Raw genomic sequence first — 19,153 nt, forward strand, 5'->3', positions numbered from 1 at the left:
TTCTTACACACTATTTTTTTTTCCAATTATGGTTTCTTTGCATGAAGTTGTATCAATTTCTTTTCTATTTAGTTATGGTAACCTCAGTAAAAAGTAAATGTGATCAATGAAAAAAACCTAGCAAGTTTGTGTAATCTGAACTATAAAGCAATAAGCTGAAAATAATTAAATATCTGAAAATGATACAATTTAACATTTTTTGGAACTCTTACCCTAGCCTTAGTTTATCCCATATAATTTAAGGGATAATATTTGATTGTCCGATATATGGGTCAAGAAAGCATGCTGCTGTCAATGTAGTTATCGAATATTATCAATAAGCAATCTCTTCATTAGCTTTGTAAAAATATATATAAATATCACAATATTTTTCACAATATAATAAATCTTGGGCATTATTATGGGCTTAAATGTTGATATGCTCCTCAAGTTCATATATTGGAATCTTAACCTCCAATGTGATGATATTAGGAGCTGGGGTCTTGGGAAGTGAATAGCTCATGACGGTAACCTTCATGAATGGGAGTAGTGCCCTTATAAAATAGACCCCAGAGAGTTTTCTTGTCCTTTTCACTATATGAGGACACAGCTAGAAGACACAATGAGGAAATAAGTCCTCACTTTGATGGCATCTTGACCTTTGACTTCTCAGCCTCTAGACTTATATGTAATAAATATTTTGTTTAAACTACCCAGCCTTGTTTTATCACAGCAACCTGAATGGACTAATAGAGGCATGTATCTAAATGCTAGATAGGGAAAAGGTATAGTTAAACTTTTGTTTCAGAAAAAATGTTTTGGGTAGTGTATGGCGAATCTTGAGACTAGAGAAAGAATATTTTATATGGAAAATAGTGAGGACATGAGCAAAATCAGTGACTGATAGGACTGAGAAATAGGATGGACTGTTGGATACATTAAAGGCATGGTCTGACCAGCTTTGGCTACTGGTTAGATGTCAGGTTGAGAAAAAAGGAGGTGTCAAGGATGGCTTCTAGGTTAGGCTGTTAGGTCAAATGCATGGTGATGGTGTTATTCACTGATATGAAAACTAGAAAAAGGAAATATAATTTGAATAAAGTTAGTAGGGTTTCCAGTCTGACATGTAGGGAGTGTAGACATTATCACTCTGTCCTCACAGCAAGTAAAAACCTGAACAAACTGAAAAAATCAACAATCTCTCTTATATGTGTCAAAGAAAGGAGGTCATCAGGCAAACTGCTACTTCAAAAACTGGAGAGATAGAAAGATACAAAGAATCACAACTTACCAGAGCAGAAGCCTCCAAGGAAATCAGTGTCAGGGTAGGAAAATCTGACATGTAATTGAGAAATGCGAGTGGCTCCCTGTGAACAAATCTAAGAGTTAAAAACTCCAGGGGGCCTAGTCATCAGAGGGATCCCACACTTTTGTGAGTTTTACCTCCAAGTTACTTATCGAGGGAGAATCAGGCTCCCCGCAGGGAACCTGATGTGGCACCCAGGACCCCGGGATCTGAGCCAAAGGCAGATGCTCCACCACTGAGCCACGTTGAGTCTCATGTTTTCCTGACAAGACTTGACCTCAGGCGAAACTCAGAGCCTAACCTGCTGGAGTTTTATCAGAACCTATCTTAACCTGGTGGTAGGGAAATACCCGACTCTAGCCCCCTTTAGGATTCTTGTCCCAATTAAAGTGGAGGAGATCTGAGAGGCACTGGGGAAGTTCAAAATCCATGGCACAGCCTCACCAAAGAACTGAAGTCTAGGGATCCCTGGGTGGCGCAGCGGTTTGGCACCTGCCTTTGGCCCAGGGCGCGATCCTGGAGACCCGGGATCGAATCCCACATCGGGCTCCCGGTGCATGGAGCCTGCTTCTCCCTCTGCCTGTGTCTCTGCCTCTCTCTCTCTCTCTGTGACTATCATGAATAAATAAATAAAAAATCTTTAAAAAAAAAAAAAAAAAAAAAAAAAGAACTGAAGTCTAACCAAAAGCTATAGAACAGTTCTCCTCCCCCAGGCCTCACTGCCACATTACCAAAGGCCCATTTATATTAGTTTTTTTTTTTTACAAAAGATAGTATGTCTAGATTTCAACATAAAATTACAAGGCATGCTAAAAGGCAAAAAATGAAGTTGGGAGAGACTGAAGAAGCAGTAGAACCAGAGTCAGATATGACTGGGATGTTAAAACAATCATCATTAATATGTTAAGAGCTATAATGGAAAAATAATAGACAACATGTAAGAACAGACGGAAAATATAATGGAAAGATGGCAATTCTAAGAAAGAATCAAAAAGAAATACTAAGCACTACAACGAATATAAAGAATGGCTTTGATGGACTCATTAATAAAATTAATAAATTCAGTTTGAGGTTTGTTCAATTTAAGGTGCATGTGAGATGTAGAGATGAAGAAATTTAGTTGTCACAGTTCTAGCTCAGGACAGAAGTCCAAACTGGAAAATAAATCTAGAAGTTGTCTATGGACAAACAGAGATTAGAAAAGTAGGCTAATATTAAAATGCACAGGGAGAGTATTAGAACAATGGTTCATAAACTTTATTGAGTCACATTCTGACTTCAAAATTCTGGATCTCCTATTCAGAAATAGGTACATATATATGGTATTAAAGGTATAGCTTCCAGGGTGAGCTGGCCAGTCAGCCTTTCAGCTCAGGATGATCCCAGGGTCCTAGGATAGAGCCCCACATGAGGCTCCCTGCTCAATGGGGAGTCTGCTTCTCCCTCTGCCTTTGCCTGCTTGTGCACTCTCTGTCAAGTAAAAAAATCTTTTAAAAAATTTTAAGAAATAAAGATATAGCTTCAGGAGTTTTATTGGCTCCTTAAAATCCATTTCAAGATCATAGTTTAAACACATCTGATTTACAGCAAAAAGACTTGAGGCCAGATTCCTGAGGAAGACTTTACATTTAGTTATAGTCCTAATGAGTTTCATCATTTAAGAAAAGGAGGTGCTTACAAAACAGAAATGGCTGAAGAAAGTGAGAATATGCGAAAATGTGTAAATAAAAGAATGAGAATCTTTTAAGAAGTAAGTTGAATTTAATTGTATCAAAAGTTGAACAAACTCATACATGTGTACACATATACATATATTCTTATATATGCATAATAGGTATATAATACATATTCAAATTTTGATGTATGTATATTTGTATGGGTGTGGGTATGTGTGCTTAGCCTAAAACAAACATATTTGTATGTTTGTGTGGTATGTGTGCTTAAGCCTAAAAATACTGCATACAATGGAAGTAATTGATGGAGTAAGATGGACTCTACTGGGGCTGTGGATTTAAAGAAAATGAAGAAGGGCTGGAATAATTGCTGAGGGGAATGGGAAATAGGCCAGATAAGAAAAATGCAATAGGATTGCCAAGCAGTTGTGGTTACCTCTGAGTTTGGATACCATAAATTTGCTATGGTACTAATCTGCAAGATCATCTGGTTTTCTCTAGTGGTACACAGTAACATGGGTGCAGGCTCAGAGCGGAGGAGGCCGATGGTTGAATTAATCCAGTGTTTCTCAAAAGGTAAAAAATATATATATTATATATATATATAATATATATATTTATATCAGAGTCATCTGGGAAACTTTTTCAACTGCACACGTCTATAACATAGGACTAGGAAAATAATTTTGCAATAATGTACCGGTGAGTGTCGAATGGATAGAGAAAGAGAAAAGCTAGAAAAGGCTTGTGCTTATGACCACATTTCACAAAGTTGCTAAAATAGAAGAGGTAGAATGAGTGGAATTAAAGAACAATTTATTACTGAGTCTGTGATATTAAAATGATTAAATTAGATTCAAACATTTTCAATATTATAAGATGTGGTGGAAAATCATATGCTTTTAGATGAAGAAACATGGATGTGGAAAATAAATTGGTTGTGTAGAACCATTGGATCGATCAAATCGTTCCTTTCGAGGTGACATCAATGTCTAAACATGAGCTGGAACCATTCTTGCTTTTTAATTCTAAGCTAGGTTTTGCTGTCTGACTCCAGCAAGTTACTTTGCCTTGCTGTGTCTGGTTTCCTCATCACAAAATGCATGTTTGTTGTGGTAATTAAATGAGTTAATGTATTTGAAACACTTAGCACCATACCTGAAACCTTGTGCACACTTGAAAGATGTTACTATGATTACTAAATCTCAATTTTACCATTATTTTATAGATGAGACTCCAACCAGCAAGACTTCTCACTTAATGGAAAAATGTATGTATTTTTTTAGTTTTTTTTTTTTTTTACTTTTTACATTTTAAATTCAATTAATTAACATATAATGTATTATTAGTTGCAGAGGTAGAGCTCAGTGATTCATCAGTCTTATATAACACCCAGTGCTCATTACATCACGTGTCCTCCTTCATGCCCATCACTCAGTTACCCCATCCCCCCACCACCCTCCCCTCCAGCAGCCCTCAGGTTTGTCTCTTATGATTAGGAGTCTTTTATGGTTTGTCTTACTCTCTGATTTCATCTTGTTTTATTTCTCCCTCTCTTCCCCTATGATCCTCTGTTTTGTTTCTTAAATTCCACATATGAATGAGATCATATGATAATCGTCTTTCTCTGACTGACTTAGTTAGCTTCGCATAATATCCTCTTGTTCCATCCAGTCATTGCAAATGGCAAGATTTCATTTTTTGATGGCTGAGTAGAGTTCCATTTTATATGTGTGTGTGTGTGTGTGTGTGTGTGTGTGTGTACATATCTTCTTTATACATTCATCTGGAAAACAGTATGGAATTTCCTCAAAAAGTTGAAAATAGAACTACCTTAAGACCCAGCAATTTCACTACTGAGTATTTACCACAAAGATGCAAATGTATGATCTGAGGGGGCACCTGCACCCCAATGTTTATAGCAGCAATGTCCACAATAATCACACTATGAAAAGAGGCCAGATATCCATTGAAAAATATGTGTTTTTAAAATAAAAGCCAATATCTACATAGAATTACCCATAAAGATTAGCGTTTCTTAAAATGTTCACATTGCAGTCACCTTGTAAAATAGATTTTTGATAGATTTATCTTCCAGCCTTACTTCCTGACAAACTGTTAAGTATACTTACCTTTCATATTAAGTAAATCAGAGCCTTCAGACATAACTCTGCATAGCATTCTCATCTTGATATATAAAACCCATGGTTCTCCTTTATTGCCTTCACACCATCCTTCACATAACCCCATGACAGTAGGCTGTAAGAAATGTTTCCTGAACGAAAAGGGTTTTCCTTTTTTTTAAAAAAAGGTTTTATTTATTTATTCATGAAAGACACAGAGACAGAGAGAATGAGAGAGAGAGGCAGAACAAGAAACCAGCTCCATGCAAGGTGCCTGATGCAGGACTCGATCCTGGGACCCCAGGATCATGCCCTGAACCAAAGGCAGAGACACTCAACCGCTGAGCCACAAGGCATCCCTGGCTAATTCTACTGCATACTTATGTCTTTTAAGTCTGTTAAATCTCGTTTTCTTGGTCTCATGCTCATCCATTTTAGAAATTAAAATTTATCAACCTAAATATTTATTATCTATGATACTTATTCTCTGGTACTCCTGATAGGGTGCTGAACATTGACCCATGTGTGAGGGCAATAACAATGGTGTGGTGCAGATATACTGAAGCCTAAGCATATGCACAAAAATCCAAAACAAACACAAATTTATTTCCATGTTTTTAATTTTATTTTCTTTGTTTTTAATCTTATACCATATGTTATATTTCTGAATAGTAGAAAAAATGGGATGCCTGCACAACGTCTTGGATAAATGTAAATAAGGATATATCATCTTACTTTAAACTTCTGGGAAACAAGAAAGCAGAAGACCTGGCAGCATGCAAGGTATTCCACATGGCCCATGATGGGAAAAACCAGAGCTGAAGAATCCGTCTCTGTGATCCAGATAATAAGCGAAAAAAGAGATGAATGGTTTTATTCAAATGAAATTATTTCATCTCTCCATTTCTCCTGTTCTCATTTTACATTGATCTTTTCTCTTCTACCCCACAGAACTATAGCCCTATAATATTTTTTTGCCCTATAATATTTTGAAAATATATTTTAGCTTTCAATTACTCAAGGAAAGTCTGACTCTCAGTGATTCAGCACCTATTTGTTTGAAGGATAAAACTTTAAAATATATTTTGGTTTTACTTTTACAACTTCCTCTCTTGATATGATATATATATATATGATATATATATCATATATATATGGCTAATATATATAATATAATGTATATATATGATACATTTACAAAGAGACTTAAGAGACACTTTGCCCTTTAGAATATCAAATAAAAAATGTCGTTGTTGAACCAGGGCATTTGTCCATTTCTTTTAGTATCTTATCCACAAGATAGACATATATCTATAAACACAGAAACAAAAACTATGAGTTTCTAGTAAAATCTTAGAATATGACCTGAGGCCACACTGCACTTAATCAATATTCTGATTTTCATTAAATACTTGAGTCATAAAAAAATAGAAATATGCAAAATCAGATATATTTGAGCAATGGTTTCGATAGATGACTTCATTTCTCCTGATGTAATTTTTTAAAAAATGAGTATTGTTTTATAGGTAAAAGAGCAGAAACTCTAAATAGTTTGAAACAATAGAGAAATTATTTTTCCTGGACAAGTTGCTTCTTCAACAATGATGCTAATACTTTGCCCATGAAGGAACAGAATACCAACATGGCAACTCTTGGAGCTTTCCATGAGACACAAATGAAAATGTGTTTATGAACAAAAGAGCAAATATCCTTCTAAACACTCAAAGCCAACAATGCTTAAGAGAACCGAATTGACCAAATACATATATAACTCTTTACAGATATGTTAGCTCATTTAATTGTCCCAAAACCAGTAGAGGCTATTTTAATTATCTTCATCTTGTAGATTAGAAAACCAGCACACTCAAATTTAGGAGATTTGCTATGTTCAGGTGGTTAATGAGAAACACAAATAGAATTTAATACCATTTTGCTATTTTTACCTTTGTTACATTACAAAAGGATAACTGCTAATTAAAATTTTGAAACAATTGAAAAGTATATAAAGTAAATACTAACGTATTATATATAATACTTCATATATAAAGTATATAAAGTAATTGCTTGCATTTTTATATATACACAAGTATATGTATATAAATACGTATTAATATACATGCTTATGGGATCCCTGGGTGGCGCAGCGGTTTGGCGCCTGCCTTTGGCCCAGGGCGCGATCCTGGAGACCCGGGATCGAATCCCACATCGGGCTCCCGGTGCATGGAGCCTGCTTCTCCCTCTGTCTGTGTCTCTGCACCTCTCTCTCTCTCTGTGACTATCATAAATGAATAAAAATTAAAAAAAATTTAAAAAAAAAATAATATACATGCTTTTAATTTTATTTATACAAAATAAATTAATGCCATACATACTATTCTGAAATTTATTTAGCTACCCCATTTCTAATGGCTTATAATTTTCAGTGTATCACTAAGGAGATCAGGGATCTTTTTAATTCCACCAGGTCATAATTTTGCTCATGCTCTTCTGCTTTATTTGTAATAGACCATATGTCTTATTCTTATTGATTTATAGGGTTCATTTTTCTTTGTATTAAATATTTTGGTCCTATCTTGGTTACATATTTCACAAATATGTCATTTGAGGTTTTTTGTTTGTTTTTACTTTTGTTCATTCAGAATTCAGAATTTCAGATTTAAACAATCAAACCAGTTTTTTATATAAATTTATGACATTTATACTTTACATCTTATGTTTTTTTTTATTGAAAGATGATAAAATAATAGCATCTTAAATAATATTCCAGAATTTATTTAAAATTGCTTGTGGGTAATTTATAAAATTATAAACTAATTTATAAAAATAAACTTTGCTGTAATGTGAGGTAGAGCTCTAAATGTATCTTAAATATACAATCAATTATCCCAGTGTCAATTTTTCCCATATTTAATATTAAAAGGTAAAAAGGTAAACTTCAAATGTATTTATATCTATTTCTGGGCATTCTCTGTTTATCTATTTCTATGCTAGAAATTTATTGCTTTTATTATTACAAATAGGCGGGTTTTTTTTTAATAAAATTTAGTTATCTCTTAATAACAGGAGCCCTTTGGCCAGTGGGAGCTGCCAAGATTGCTCAGAGGAGAAACAAGTTTCATACACCAGGTTGGAGTGTGTCAGTGAAGTAAAGCATACCATTGGTACAGATATGCTGCCATGCAAATCTAGATACAGGCTTCTTTTTTTTTAAGATTTTATTTATTTATTCATGAGAGACAGAGAGAGAGAGAGAGAGAGAGAGAGAGGCAGAGACACAGGCAGAGGGAGAAGCAGGCTCCATGCAGGATGCCTGATGCAGGACTCGATCCGAGGTCTCCAGGACCAGGCCCTGGGGTTGAAGGCAGGCGCTAAACCACTGAGCCACCCATGAGTCCCTAGATGTAGATTTCCACGTGGTGATCAACACTCACTAAAGAACCCTTGTTTTTATATATAATAATGTTATAAACAGAGTATAAGGTGATACAAAGCTTATATTTCAACTTAAGTACAAAGAAAAAATATTCTGTTACCATGAGGCTGATTGTGGTGGATTATCTGTGAAAATGGCCATTCTTATAAGCACATGCTTCTTCCATTAAAAATGAAGTTTATGGGGACTCCTGGGTGGCTCAGTGGTTGAGCACCTGCCTTTGGCTCAGGGCATGATCTGGGTGGGGTAATCCAGTACCACATCAGGTTCCCTGCAGGGAGCCTGCTTCTCCCTCTATGTCTCTTCCCCTCTCTCTATCTCTCAAGAATGAATGAATGAATGAATGAATGAGTAAACAAATAAATTTAAAAAATGAAGTCTATTTTCTCTCCTATTCATCTTCTCAAACCATGTCACTTTTTTTGAGTAATTTAACAAATAAATGTGATTGTCTAGGATTCCTGAACTTATACCTTAAGAGACCTCAATTTTCTGATTTTATTCTAGGAAAGCAGTTTCCAGGTTAAGAGTTCCAACTACACAGCTTCAGAAAATGGCTACATGTAGAAAGAGAGAGGCTGAAGATTAAGAAAGTACAAAGGGAAAAAATAGGGGCCCCTTGATGTTCCAACATCCAGGATGATCTATCAGATGAATGAGTGAAGCCATCTCACAGCTAGTTGAGCTACCTCAGTGAACACCACACAAAGAAGAGGTAAGTTGTGCCACTGGGTCCTGCCCAAATTGTAGACCAAATAAATGGATGTTATCCAAAGCTAAAAAGTCTCGAGATGGTTCTTTTACATGGGAGTGTATTTCTGAAAAAGAGAATTCTACTGTATTAGTTTTCTGGTTTCTTTTATTTAAGTTTCCAGATAAATTTTAGTCTTAGCTCTGAAGTTTTGTGTAATATCTCTTAGTATTTTGTTTGGAATCACACAAAATGTATACATTATTTTGGGAGAAAGTAATATCTTCATAATGCTCTCAGAGATTTTCCAGAGGAGAATTTGAGCTCTCCTATTTTGGAAAAGAAGGTCTAATTTAGTTTTGCCGTTTTTTACTCCTGTGTACGCCTCTTGTCTTTGGATGATACAGTTAATGTCTGGCTGGTCAGAGGGAAGAGAGATCAGAATTTATGTCTCCTGATGTTAATAAGATCTGGAGGCAGATTTAAAAAAAAAAAAAGAAGAAGACTGCATAAAGAAGGAACTCCAAGAACATGTAAAAGTTTCTTTCTAGTCCTTGGCCAACTCCTAAGCTATGAATGCCCAGGATGCCATAAAAAAAAGACCTAGCATAGAACATCTGCTGAGATATGGGAGCTAAAAATCAATTCAAGTGTTTCTACAGAGCTGGAGAGATATGGTTCTGGCTCAGTCACAATAGAGAGACCTTGTTAACTCCTCAGGTGATTTATTTAAAAGCAAGAAAGGCCAGGCCCCAAAAGAAAAAGGAGTACATAGTAGCAATGAAGGAAAAACTGAATTAGACCCTCCTTACTATAACTTTAAACCAAGTCTTAGCAAAATAAAATAAACTGCCAGTAATTTAATTGCTGGATGAACAAAACACAATATGTGATGCACAGAAATAAATCTCTACAATATATCGTGCAAAATACTCAGCATATGTTTATTTTTTTCCAATATATGTTTAAAAATTACTAACTAGATGGAGAAGCAGAAACGATTGATGATTAAAAAATAAACTAGCGATTAAATGCAGATGTAGAATAATTTAATACTGAAGTCAACAGACAAGAACTTCAAAATAATAACAACTGCTATGTTTTTAAATATAGAAGATATGGATAAAATGAATGAAACAATGGGATATTCAATGGATATTTAAAATCTACACAAAATAAATGTGCATTCCAGAAAGTCAAATAAACTATATCAAGTTAAGCAGTATTATATGGATTTAACAGCAGACTAGAACATAAATTCATAAAGCCAAAACTAGTTGAGAAAATATAAACTACAGAAAGAAAAATATTGTTTTTAAAAAGAGCAGAAATGAAACAAATGTGATATAGAGTCAATAAGTTTAACCTACATGTAATTGGAATACAAGAAGAAAAGGGGAATTACATGGATATATATATATATTTTTAAGAATGGTGAAGTTTTCCTAATTTGATAAAAGTACAAACTCATGAATTTAAAAGGTAAACAAAAGTGGATAAAGAATACATCTTCTAACCATATCATAATCAAACTGAAAAAAAGCAAAGATAATGAAACAATCTTAAGAATGACCAGAGAAAGAAGAGCAGTTAGGTGGCTTGGTCAGCTAAGCATCGGACTTCCTCTCAGGTCGTGATCTTGGGGTCTTTGGATAGAGCCCCACATCAGGTTCCCTGCTTAATGAGCAGTCTCCCTCTCCCTTACCCCTCCCCTTGCTCATGTTCTCTCTCTTTCAAATAAATAAATAAATAAAATTAAAAAAAAAAAGAAGAACCAGAGAAAGAAGACATTTCCTGTAGTAAAACAATAATATTTGATCTCTCAGCAGAGATTACAGAGTTCATGGGGAGGCTGGCGGTTAGTCAGTATAGCATGTGATTCTTAATCTCAGGGTCATGAATTTAAGCCACATGTTGGGAGTGGAGCCTACATTACAAAAAAAAAAAAAAAAAAAAACTATAGAGTTGGGTTTGGGGCCTTTGTTTTGTTTTTATATATATAAAATCCCAAGAAACTTGTGTGATATGTATATCAGAAAATATTAAAATGTATTATTAATGTATGGAAAAAACCCCACAATGCCAACCTAGATTTTTATACTCAGGAACAATAATCACAATAATCTTCCAAAATGAAGTTAAATATGAGCGTTTTCAGATATTTTTTTTTAAAAGGCCTAGTGAAAAAATGCCAACACATCTGAACTACAGGAAATATTAAAGAAAATTATTCAGCCTTAAGGGAAATGATCACAAACAGGAAATAAAGAGTAAGAAGAAATAAAAGTTCCAAAAAGAGTAAATACAAAAGTAATTGTAAAAGACTACTTATAGTTTATAGTTACAAAAAAGAAAATGCATTTTGGATTTTTACCAGAAATAAAAGTAAAGTATGTGGGAACAATAGAAAAAAAGGCAAGAATAGAAGAAATTAACTGTTGAAAGATTCGTGCATTGTTTTGGATGTGAGGCCCTACTAATTTGAGGTGAACTATAATAAATTAAGGATGTATTAATTCCTGGGATAACCAATGAAAGAATACTAAGAGTCACCAAAATGTGAGTAAAAATGAAAAATGGAATAATAAAAAAAAAAGTGCTTGTTTAGGCAATAGTAATTAGATAAGGAAGAGTAAAGAAAAAAAAGTCTAGATGAAAAACAAAACTAGTATTAAGGTGATTATTTAAATACTAATAATTGGTGATTTTTAAAATTTCCAATTATATGCTGTTTACAAGAACTATGCTTTATAAATTATCTAGAGTTAAAAGTAAAGTTATGGGAAAATATGCCATGCGAATACTAATCAAAATAAAAATTGGAGTGGCTATATTAACACCAGGGAGAAAAAGAGCTTACATTAATGAGTATTTTCAATGAATAAAAAATGACATTTTTTAATGATAAAAAGTCAGTTTATCAAGAAGATGTAACAATCAAAACCCACTAAAATGAACACACAGAAATTCTCTTTTCTAGAAATTCTACTCCTAGTTATATGCAATACATGACAATTGAGTGCAAATATCCACCCAAATACACTTTTTGAAAATACCACATTAAGTAAACAAAGCTAGTCCCAAAACACTATAGATGGCAGTGAAATAGATGAGTGGTTCTGCCCTTCGTGGGAAACATGGTCATGTTTAGCCAGTGCACACAGCATGACTTTCATCTCATATGATGAAGCCATGGAGTTTCTGCACCACAGATCGTGAGAGCCCCGTATTTATCTGTTAGAAAATTCTCATTCACTGCAGTCATTAACTGAAGATCCTTGGAACAGTTCCCTGAATTGTCCCTTTTACCTCATCACAACTGAATTTATTCAAATGAGTTGAGAATAAGAGGTAATTACATCCTCTAAAAACAGTTATTTTATCTAATCAAAGATTTGCAAATAAATCTCTTATGAATTAATTTATAGTCTAGGTGATGTAAAGAAGTTACAATATAATTTAACCAGAAGAAGTTCTATAGGACACTTTTTCAGGCACTTTCCAAACACTATTTTTTCTCCCAACATAATTTTATTTTTCGATTTGCTTTTTTTTCTCTAATATAATTTTAGACAAAGGATTTCCTGCTTTTTATTTTATGTTTCAAGATCTCAAAGACTGCAATTAATTGCTTCCTGAGACTGCTCAATATCAAGTAAATTCTTTCAAGTGGGTATGTGCTATTAAGAAATGGTCTTTTCTAGATTAATGTAGTTCTTTAACTTGAAAATGATTTAGTCAATGTTAAAAAATTATGAAGATTAACTTTCCCTTATTTCTTTGTTTTTATTGTTTTCTCTAAATTCACAATTAACCTGAAGACAGATGCTAATTAACAGCTGACATTATAATTTGGCTTCATTTATTCCACGAGCCATTTATATCAGTTCGGGAGGAGTGGAGACATGGCTTGAGGAGTTTTCCTGTTGTGAAATGTAAAGACTCTTACCGTTGTGTGTTGTGTTTTAAGTTTCATTGCCGTTCTACTTTATTTGCTTAGTCATTTATACTATTTAGTATCAGTTTTCCTTTTGATGAAGCAATAAAAAGTCATGTAATGGGGTAATAGTAATTTAATGACTAACTACAAGCTTTTAAAATCCCAAGAAATTTGTGTGACAGGTTTATAGTTGATATATTACTTGCAACTAAATTTCTTCCTGTAGGCACTTCTGTAACAACAAAATTAGGTTCCCTTAAGCATGGCCATCCCTAACATGAAAAATTAGGAACATATTGTGCTTTCAGAATATATTTTTTATTATGATGATTTCTAATCATATAAACACAAACATAAACACATATTTTTTCCCTTAAAACATATTTTGTTCCACCACACTACCACCAGATTATTCATTTACCTCTTCTCTGGATGCCATGTATAAATGCTTTTCTGCAACATGTTGATTACAGAGGACACTAACTCAAAAGAATGCCCCTTCAGGCAACACTGACAGAAAACAATGGAAGCCCCACAGCTCCAGAGAAACCAACCAGACCAAAATCATGCTACAAAAAAAAAAATCCCAAACTTGAACTGTCTTTAGAATGGCAACAAAAGCAGGCAGGATCTACCTGTTAAACCTAAAGATTTAAAAAATAACACATTTAAAAAGGGCTCTAAATATCCAATCCAAATAGATAAAATGTCCAGGGAACAATAACAAATCTAAGTTCTTATGAAACTAAAAATACTCTTACCATATGATCCAGCACTCACAATCCTAGTTATTTACTCAAGAAGTTGAAAACTTATGTCCACACAAAAACGCAAGCAACTTTATTACTAATTGCCAACTTTATTCATAAAGTTACTTATTTGTTCACTTTATTTACAGCAACTGTATATGTAATTGCCAAAACTTGGACATAACCAAGATGTCCTTCAGTAAGTGAATGGATAAGTAAACTGTGCTACATCTTAAACAATGGAATATTATTTGGAGCTAAAAAGAACTATTAAACCATAAAAAGATACAGAAGAACTTTAAATGTATGTTGCTAAATTAATTAAGCCAATACTAAGAAGGCTACATACTGTATAATTCCAACTATAAAACATTCTGGAAAAAACAAAATTATCAAGATAGTGAACAGATGGCTGGTTGCCAGGGTGAGGAGGGGAAAGGGATAAATAGGCAGGACACAGAGAATTTTTATTTTTTATTTTTTATTTTTTTGAGAATTTTTAGAACAGTAAAAATACTATGTATACCATAATGATGGATACATATCACTATAAATTTTCCATCCCATAGAATATGTACCACCAAGGTGAAACTTAATATACACTATGTACTGTGGGTGATACTGATGTGTCAGTGTAGTTCCACCAGTTGTAACAAATGTACTGGTCTGGTGGGAGATGCCAGTAGTGGGGGAGGCTATGCATGTGTGTGAGCAGAGAATATATGAGAGTATGAGAAAATCTCTATACAGCCCTTCTAATTTGTTGTGAATCTTTCAATGTTCGAAAAAAATGAAGAATACGTAAAAATGAAATAAATTGCATTTATGTATTGTGATTATGATGATTACAGGTGGTGTGCAACTAGTGTATATGAAGGCCTGAGTAAATAGGCTTAATAGCAGTATTGGTAATGACTAAATCGGTGGCCAAATTGATATATTACAGTACCAAAGACAGATTTGCCCTCTCCTCTTGACCCTCGCCAGGGAACGTGTGGCTACGACTAGAGGCACTTCTGACTTTTACAACTAAGGGTACAATTGACATCCACTAAGTAAAACCCAGGGATGCTTCTAAGCATTCTATAACACATAGTATAACCACCCCTTACACTCTAAAAATTATCTATCTGGCCTCAAATGTCACAGGTACTAAGTTTGTGAAACTATATGTGGTTTTTAAATATAAAGAAAATATATTTTCTTCTTTCTCATCATTTCTTTTGGCATATAGGTGGGTGTACCTGTGTGTGAGAGATCTCTTAGTAGCCATTTATTTTATTTTTTTATTATACTTTTTTTTAAGATTTTATTTATTTATTCATAGAGACACAGAGAGAGAATGAGAGCCAGAGACACAGGCAGAGGGAGAAGCAGGCTCCATGCAGAAAGCCTGACGTGGGACTCAATCCAGGGTCTCCAGGATCACACCCTGGGCTGCAGGCGGCGCTAAACCGCTGCGCCACCGGGGCTGCCCTCTTAGTAGGCATTTAAAGGAAACTGTTAATTTTTAATTTTTTAATGACCCAAGATGTATTTCATACTTAGTTCTAGATAGTGCGCCTAATGTGTATGAAATAATATATCTAATTTTTAAAAAAATACAGCCAGTTTCCTGTATAGCTTTCTGAGTACAATGGATTTAGATTAAAACAAAATGGATATAAATATTTCCTTTCGAGCATTAACAACTAAACACACCAGCTGTATTTTTGGCTTTTATTTAAATATTTATAGTTACTTGTGAACTTTGTCATCAGCAATTTTCAGAGTTTGGGGAATGTATGTAGCATCTGTATTTATAAACAATATTCCATTAATATTTCCAAATGCTATCATCAATGAAGAAAAGTGGTCTGTTAATATGTAAAAAATATTTGAATGTGAAAAAGGCTCTTATGGTTTATAAGCAAGTGACATTTCTCTAGAAACTAATTTCTTAGTAAAAAAAACCACCTGTACTTTAACAATTGTTCCTATTATTGATAGTTATTAAACTGATAGTTTAAATTGTTGACATATGTGAAATATTCAGAAAATATATGAAGCTTATTATAAATGTAAATAATCTCCATGATTATGGAGATTCTCCTTATGGTATGAAAATATGGCCATCACTTACATACGCTTTTGCCTTAAAAATTTTTTTAAGTAAAAAAAAATTTTTTTAAGTAATAGTATGAATTTTATTTTTAAGCCACATCATTTGGATTGCCCATACATATTCCATTATCCTGTATTTATTAATTTATTAAACATTGTCAGTTTCTATTTCCTTTCATTTCTATTGTTTAGAGAATGAATGCCAGGTTTAGCAAATAAAAATATAGTTAAATTTGTATTTCAGAAAAAACAAACAAACAAAAAAGTAGTGTAGGTGTCACCAGTACTGCTTGGAGCATTCTCATGCAGTTTTAATTTATCTGAAATTCAAATTTAAGTGCCATCTTTTATTTTCTGTGGCAACTTTATTTTGAATTCTTCTAGTAAATGCTCCATTGTGTCCTTTCTTATTGTGATGTTTCCCTTTTCTTTTCCATTCTTTTTTTCATCTTTTTTTCTTTTTTTTCTTTTTCTTTTCCATTCTGTAACTTATGTTCTCTCTCCAGAGCTTTTTACTTGTAACTCCTTCATAATTATATCTTTTCCCTGTTGTATTTTAAATGTTTAGTATATAAACTGCCTCCCATGCTTAGCAAGTAAATGCATTCAAAATATTCATATAAATTATACGACTTGACTATTTACTTGGATCTTTTTGGAACTTTAGATATTGACTAGGAAATTATTTGTAGTATCCTTATATGCGGTCATAATATATATAGTGGGAGAAAATATTGACCCTGAATTGAGACAGACTTTTTGATTAAGTAAATACAACTCACTCTTCTGCATCTTGTGAAACAATATATATGATCTGTAGACAAACGTCTTGAGCACTGAGGTTTATATTAGGGCAGAAACAATTGTAGGGTTGGAAAGAATTCTTATGTGCGTTATTAAATCTAGGCTTCGGTCTATGGGTTATGCGAATTAATCAACACATAGCCTAGATGTATAATTCCTGGGATCTTTTGCTGTATTCAAATTGTACACAGGCCAAAAATGCATGAGAAGCACCTGCTATACATAGTCTTTGATTGGAAACTCCAGGATATGAAGTAACATTTTTTATAACTTGCAAATCAAATCATTTTCTAATGATTTTTATATTAGCTACTACTTCACTGATATTTGACAGCAAATCACTATGGTTATAATTCTCTATAGCATACTATTTTGTCACCAACATACTTCTTAATGGCCTTTCAACCTATGAGTGGATTGCAAATTTTAGGTAAGTTATAAAAACATTATATCAAACGCAACCATTTCTTTTTCTTCCCAATGAAAAGGAAGATACCAATGGCAGCATTTCATCTCAGCTTAATAAAGATAGTTTTAAAAGTAGGTGAATTTATATGGCACCTGAGTGGCTCAGTGGTTGAGCCTCTGCCTTTGGCTCAAATCATGATCCTGCGGTTGGTTCTTGGATTAAGTTCCACATCAGGCTCCCTGTAGGGAGCCTGCATCTCCCTCTGCTTATGTCTCTGCCTCTTTCTCTGTCTCTCATGAATAAATAAATAAAATCTTAAATACAATAAAAAAATAAAAATAAGGAATTTAGACATCAAGTCATTTTACACTGTATTTAATCTCTACTAAACTTTTGCTAAAATAATACTAATTCAAAATTAAGAGTATAGAAATGATAAAAACTGTATTATGTATAGGATTAGGTTAGAAGCTCCCAGATATAAGCTAACATTTATTAGTATTTATAATAATTTTCTACAAATCAGTCTTGTGTTTTATGATTATATTAACAATAGCTAACTTTTCCTGACTCTTATTACATGTTATGTGTGTGTATATACACTATATATGTTTATATATATAAACATATTCTTTCACTTAAGCTTTTTAAAAATCCCTCCAAATTAACTATTAGAAAGGTCACAATGCAGAGCTAGGCATCACCAATGCTCTTAGAATGCTCATCCTTTGAGATGATGTAAACACTACTCTCCTGGAATAAAGAAATAATCGGATTAAATCAATATACTATCAATTAATTAAACCTTGCAATACTGCTTTTGTAGTCTTTGACTCATAACTAAGAACATATGTAGCTTTTTCATCACACGCTTCATGGAAAGAGCAATTTCCCAGTTATTATAAATTTTCACTTTCTTTTAGATCAGATCATGATATAAAGGTTAAAATCAGTTAAGGATGAAGAAATCTTTGAACCTCTCTGAAAGCACAAATATTTCTCCAGAAAGTCGTCTAACCTTATTTATGCTTTTTTTTTCTTATTTATGCTTTATTATGTTTTGCTTTATGTTTCATTTACCTACACCTCATATTAGCCATGTCTATAACAAAACTATAAGTTGATTAATAGAACAAATGTTTAATTTGATTTAGCAGTCATAGTGATAGAATGCTTTGAATTATGACTTAATGCAACACTTGTTTTGTTTCACATGTTTTTGGTCTTTTACTGTCTGATAATATCTCATCTGTTCCCCTGCTGATGATTGATATGATTCAATATCATCGTAGTCTTTTAGTGTTTTAGGCTGACTTTGTTACACATAATCCATAAAAAATTTCTGCCTCTATAGGATACTTGTAATCTTATGACTTAATTTAATGGGAGCAGTCAATAGTAATACAACAAAAATTAGAAGAGGATTTCAACATATCTTGAATAACAACATCTTTTGCTATATATGTATTATCACTTTGAATCTGTGTTCTTATAATATATAGCATTAAGTAGAAAACTGAAGAAACAATATTCCTTATATTTAGAAACTTTACATTTCATTCACAGCACATGATGCTAATGGTTTTTAAGAACTAAAAATAAGTTAAAATCAGCATTGTCTTAGTCTTTTTATTTTTATAAGACATATTTTCAAATTTATTTTCATATTAATCCATATAGATAGGCTAATTGTTTAGATTTTGAAAGTATTATTAAGGACTTTATGCTTCTGACACAGGAAGATTTGTTTTACATGTAGTTTTTAAGACAATCCTCTTGAATTAAATTTCAAATGAATATGTTTGAGGCAGAAGGCTGTAAATCTGCACTTGTCTCATTATCTTATTCTTTGTGCCAACTCAGTAAATTCCAAATGAAATTATAATGTTTCTGAACATTTGCTAACATGCCAATTGAATCTACACTGCATCAAATAAATTAGA

At 33.2% G+C, this 19,153-nt stretch overlaps 1 long non-coding RNA gene across 1 annotated transcript in view; it reads left to right on the forward strand.

The window, feature by feature from the left end:
* Positions 1 to 3,458: 3,458 nt before the first annotated feature.
* LOC125753063 (uncharacterized) overlaps positions 3,459 to 19,153 on the forward strand; it is a 38,022-nt gene continuing 22,327 nt past the window's right edge. The window contains exons 1-3 of the long non-coding RNA XR_007403984.1: positions 3,459 to 3,534; positions 4,187 to 4,228; positions 9,022 to 9,229. This is a non-coding gene — a long non-coding RNA (uncharacterized LOC125753063). The remainder of the gene's footprint in view (positions 3,535 to 4,186; positions 4,229 to 9,021; positions 9,230 to 19,153) is intronic.

Source organism: Canis lupus, chromosome 19, assembly GCF_003254725.2.
Source record: "Canis lupus dingo isolate Sandy chromosome 19, ASM325472v2, whole genome shotgun sequence".
Taxonomy (NCBI): Eukaryota; Metazoa; Chordata; class Mammalia; order Carnivora; family Canidae; genus Canis; species Canis lupus.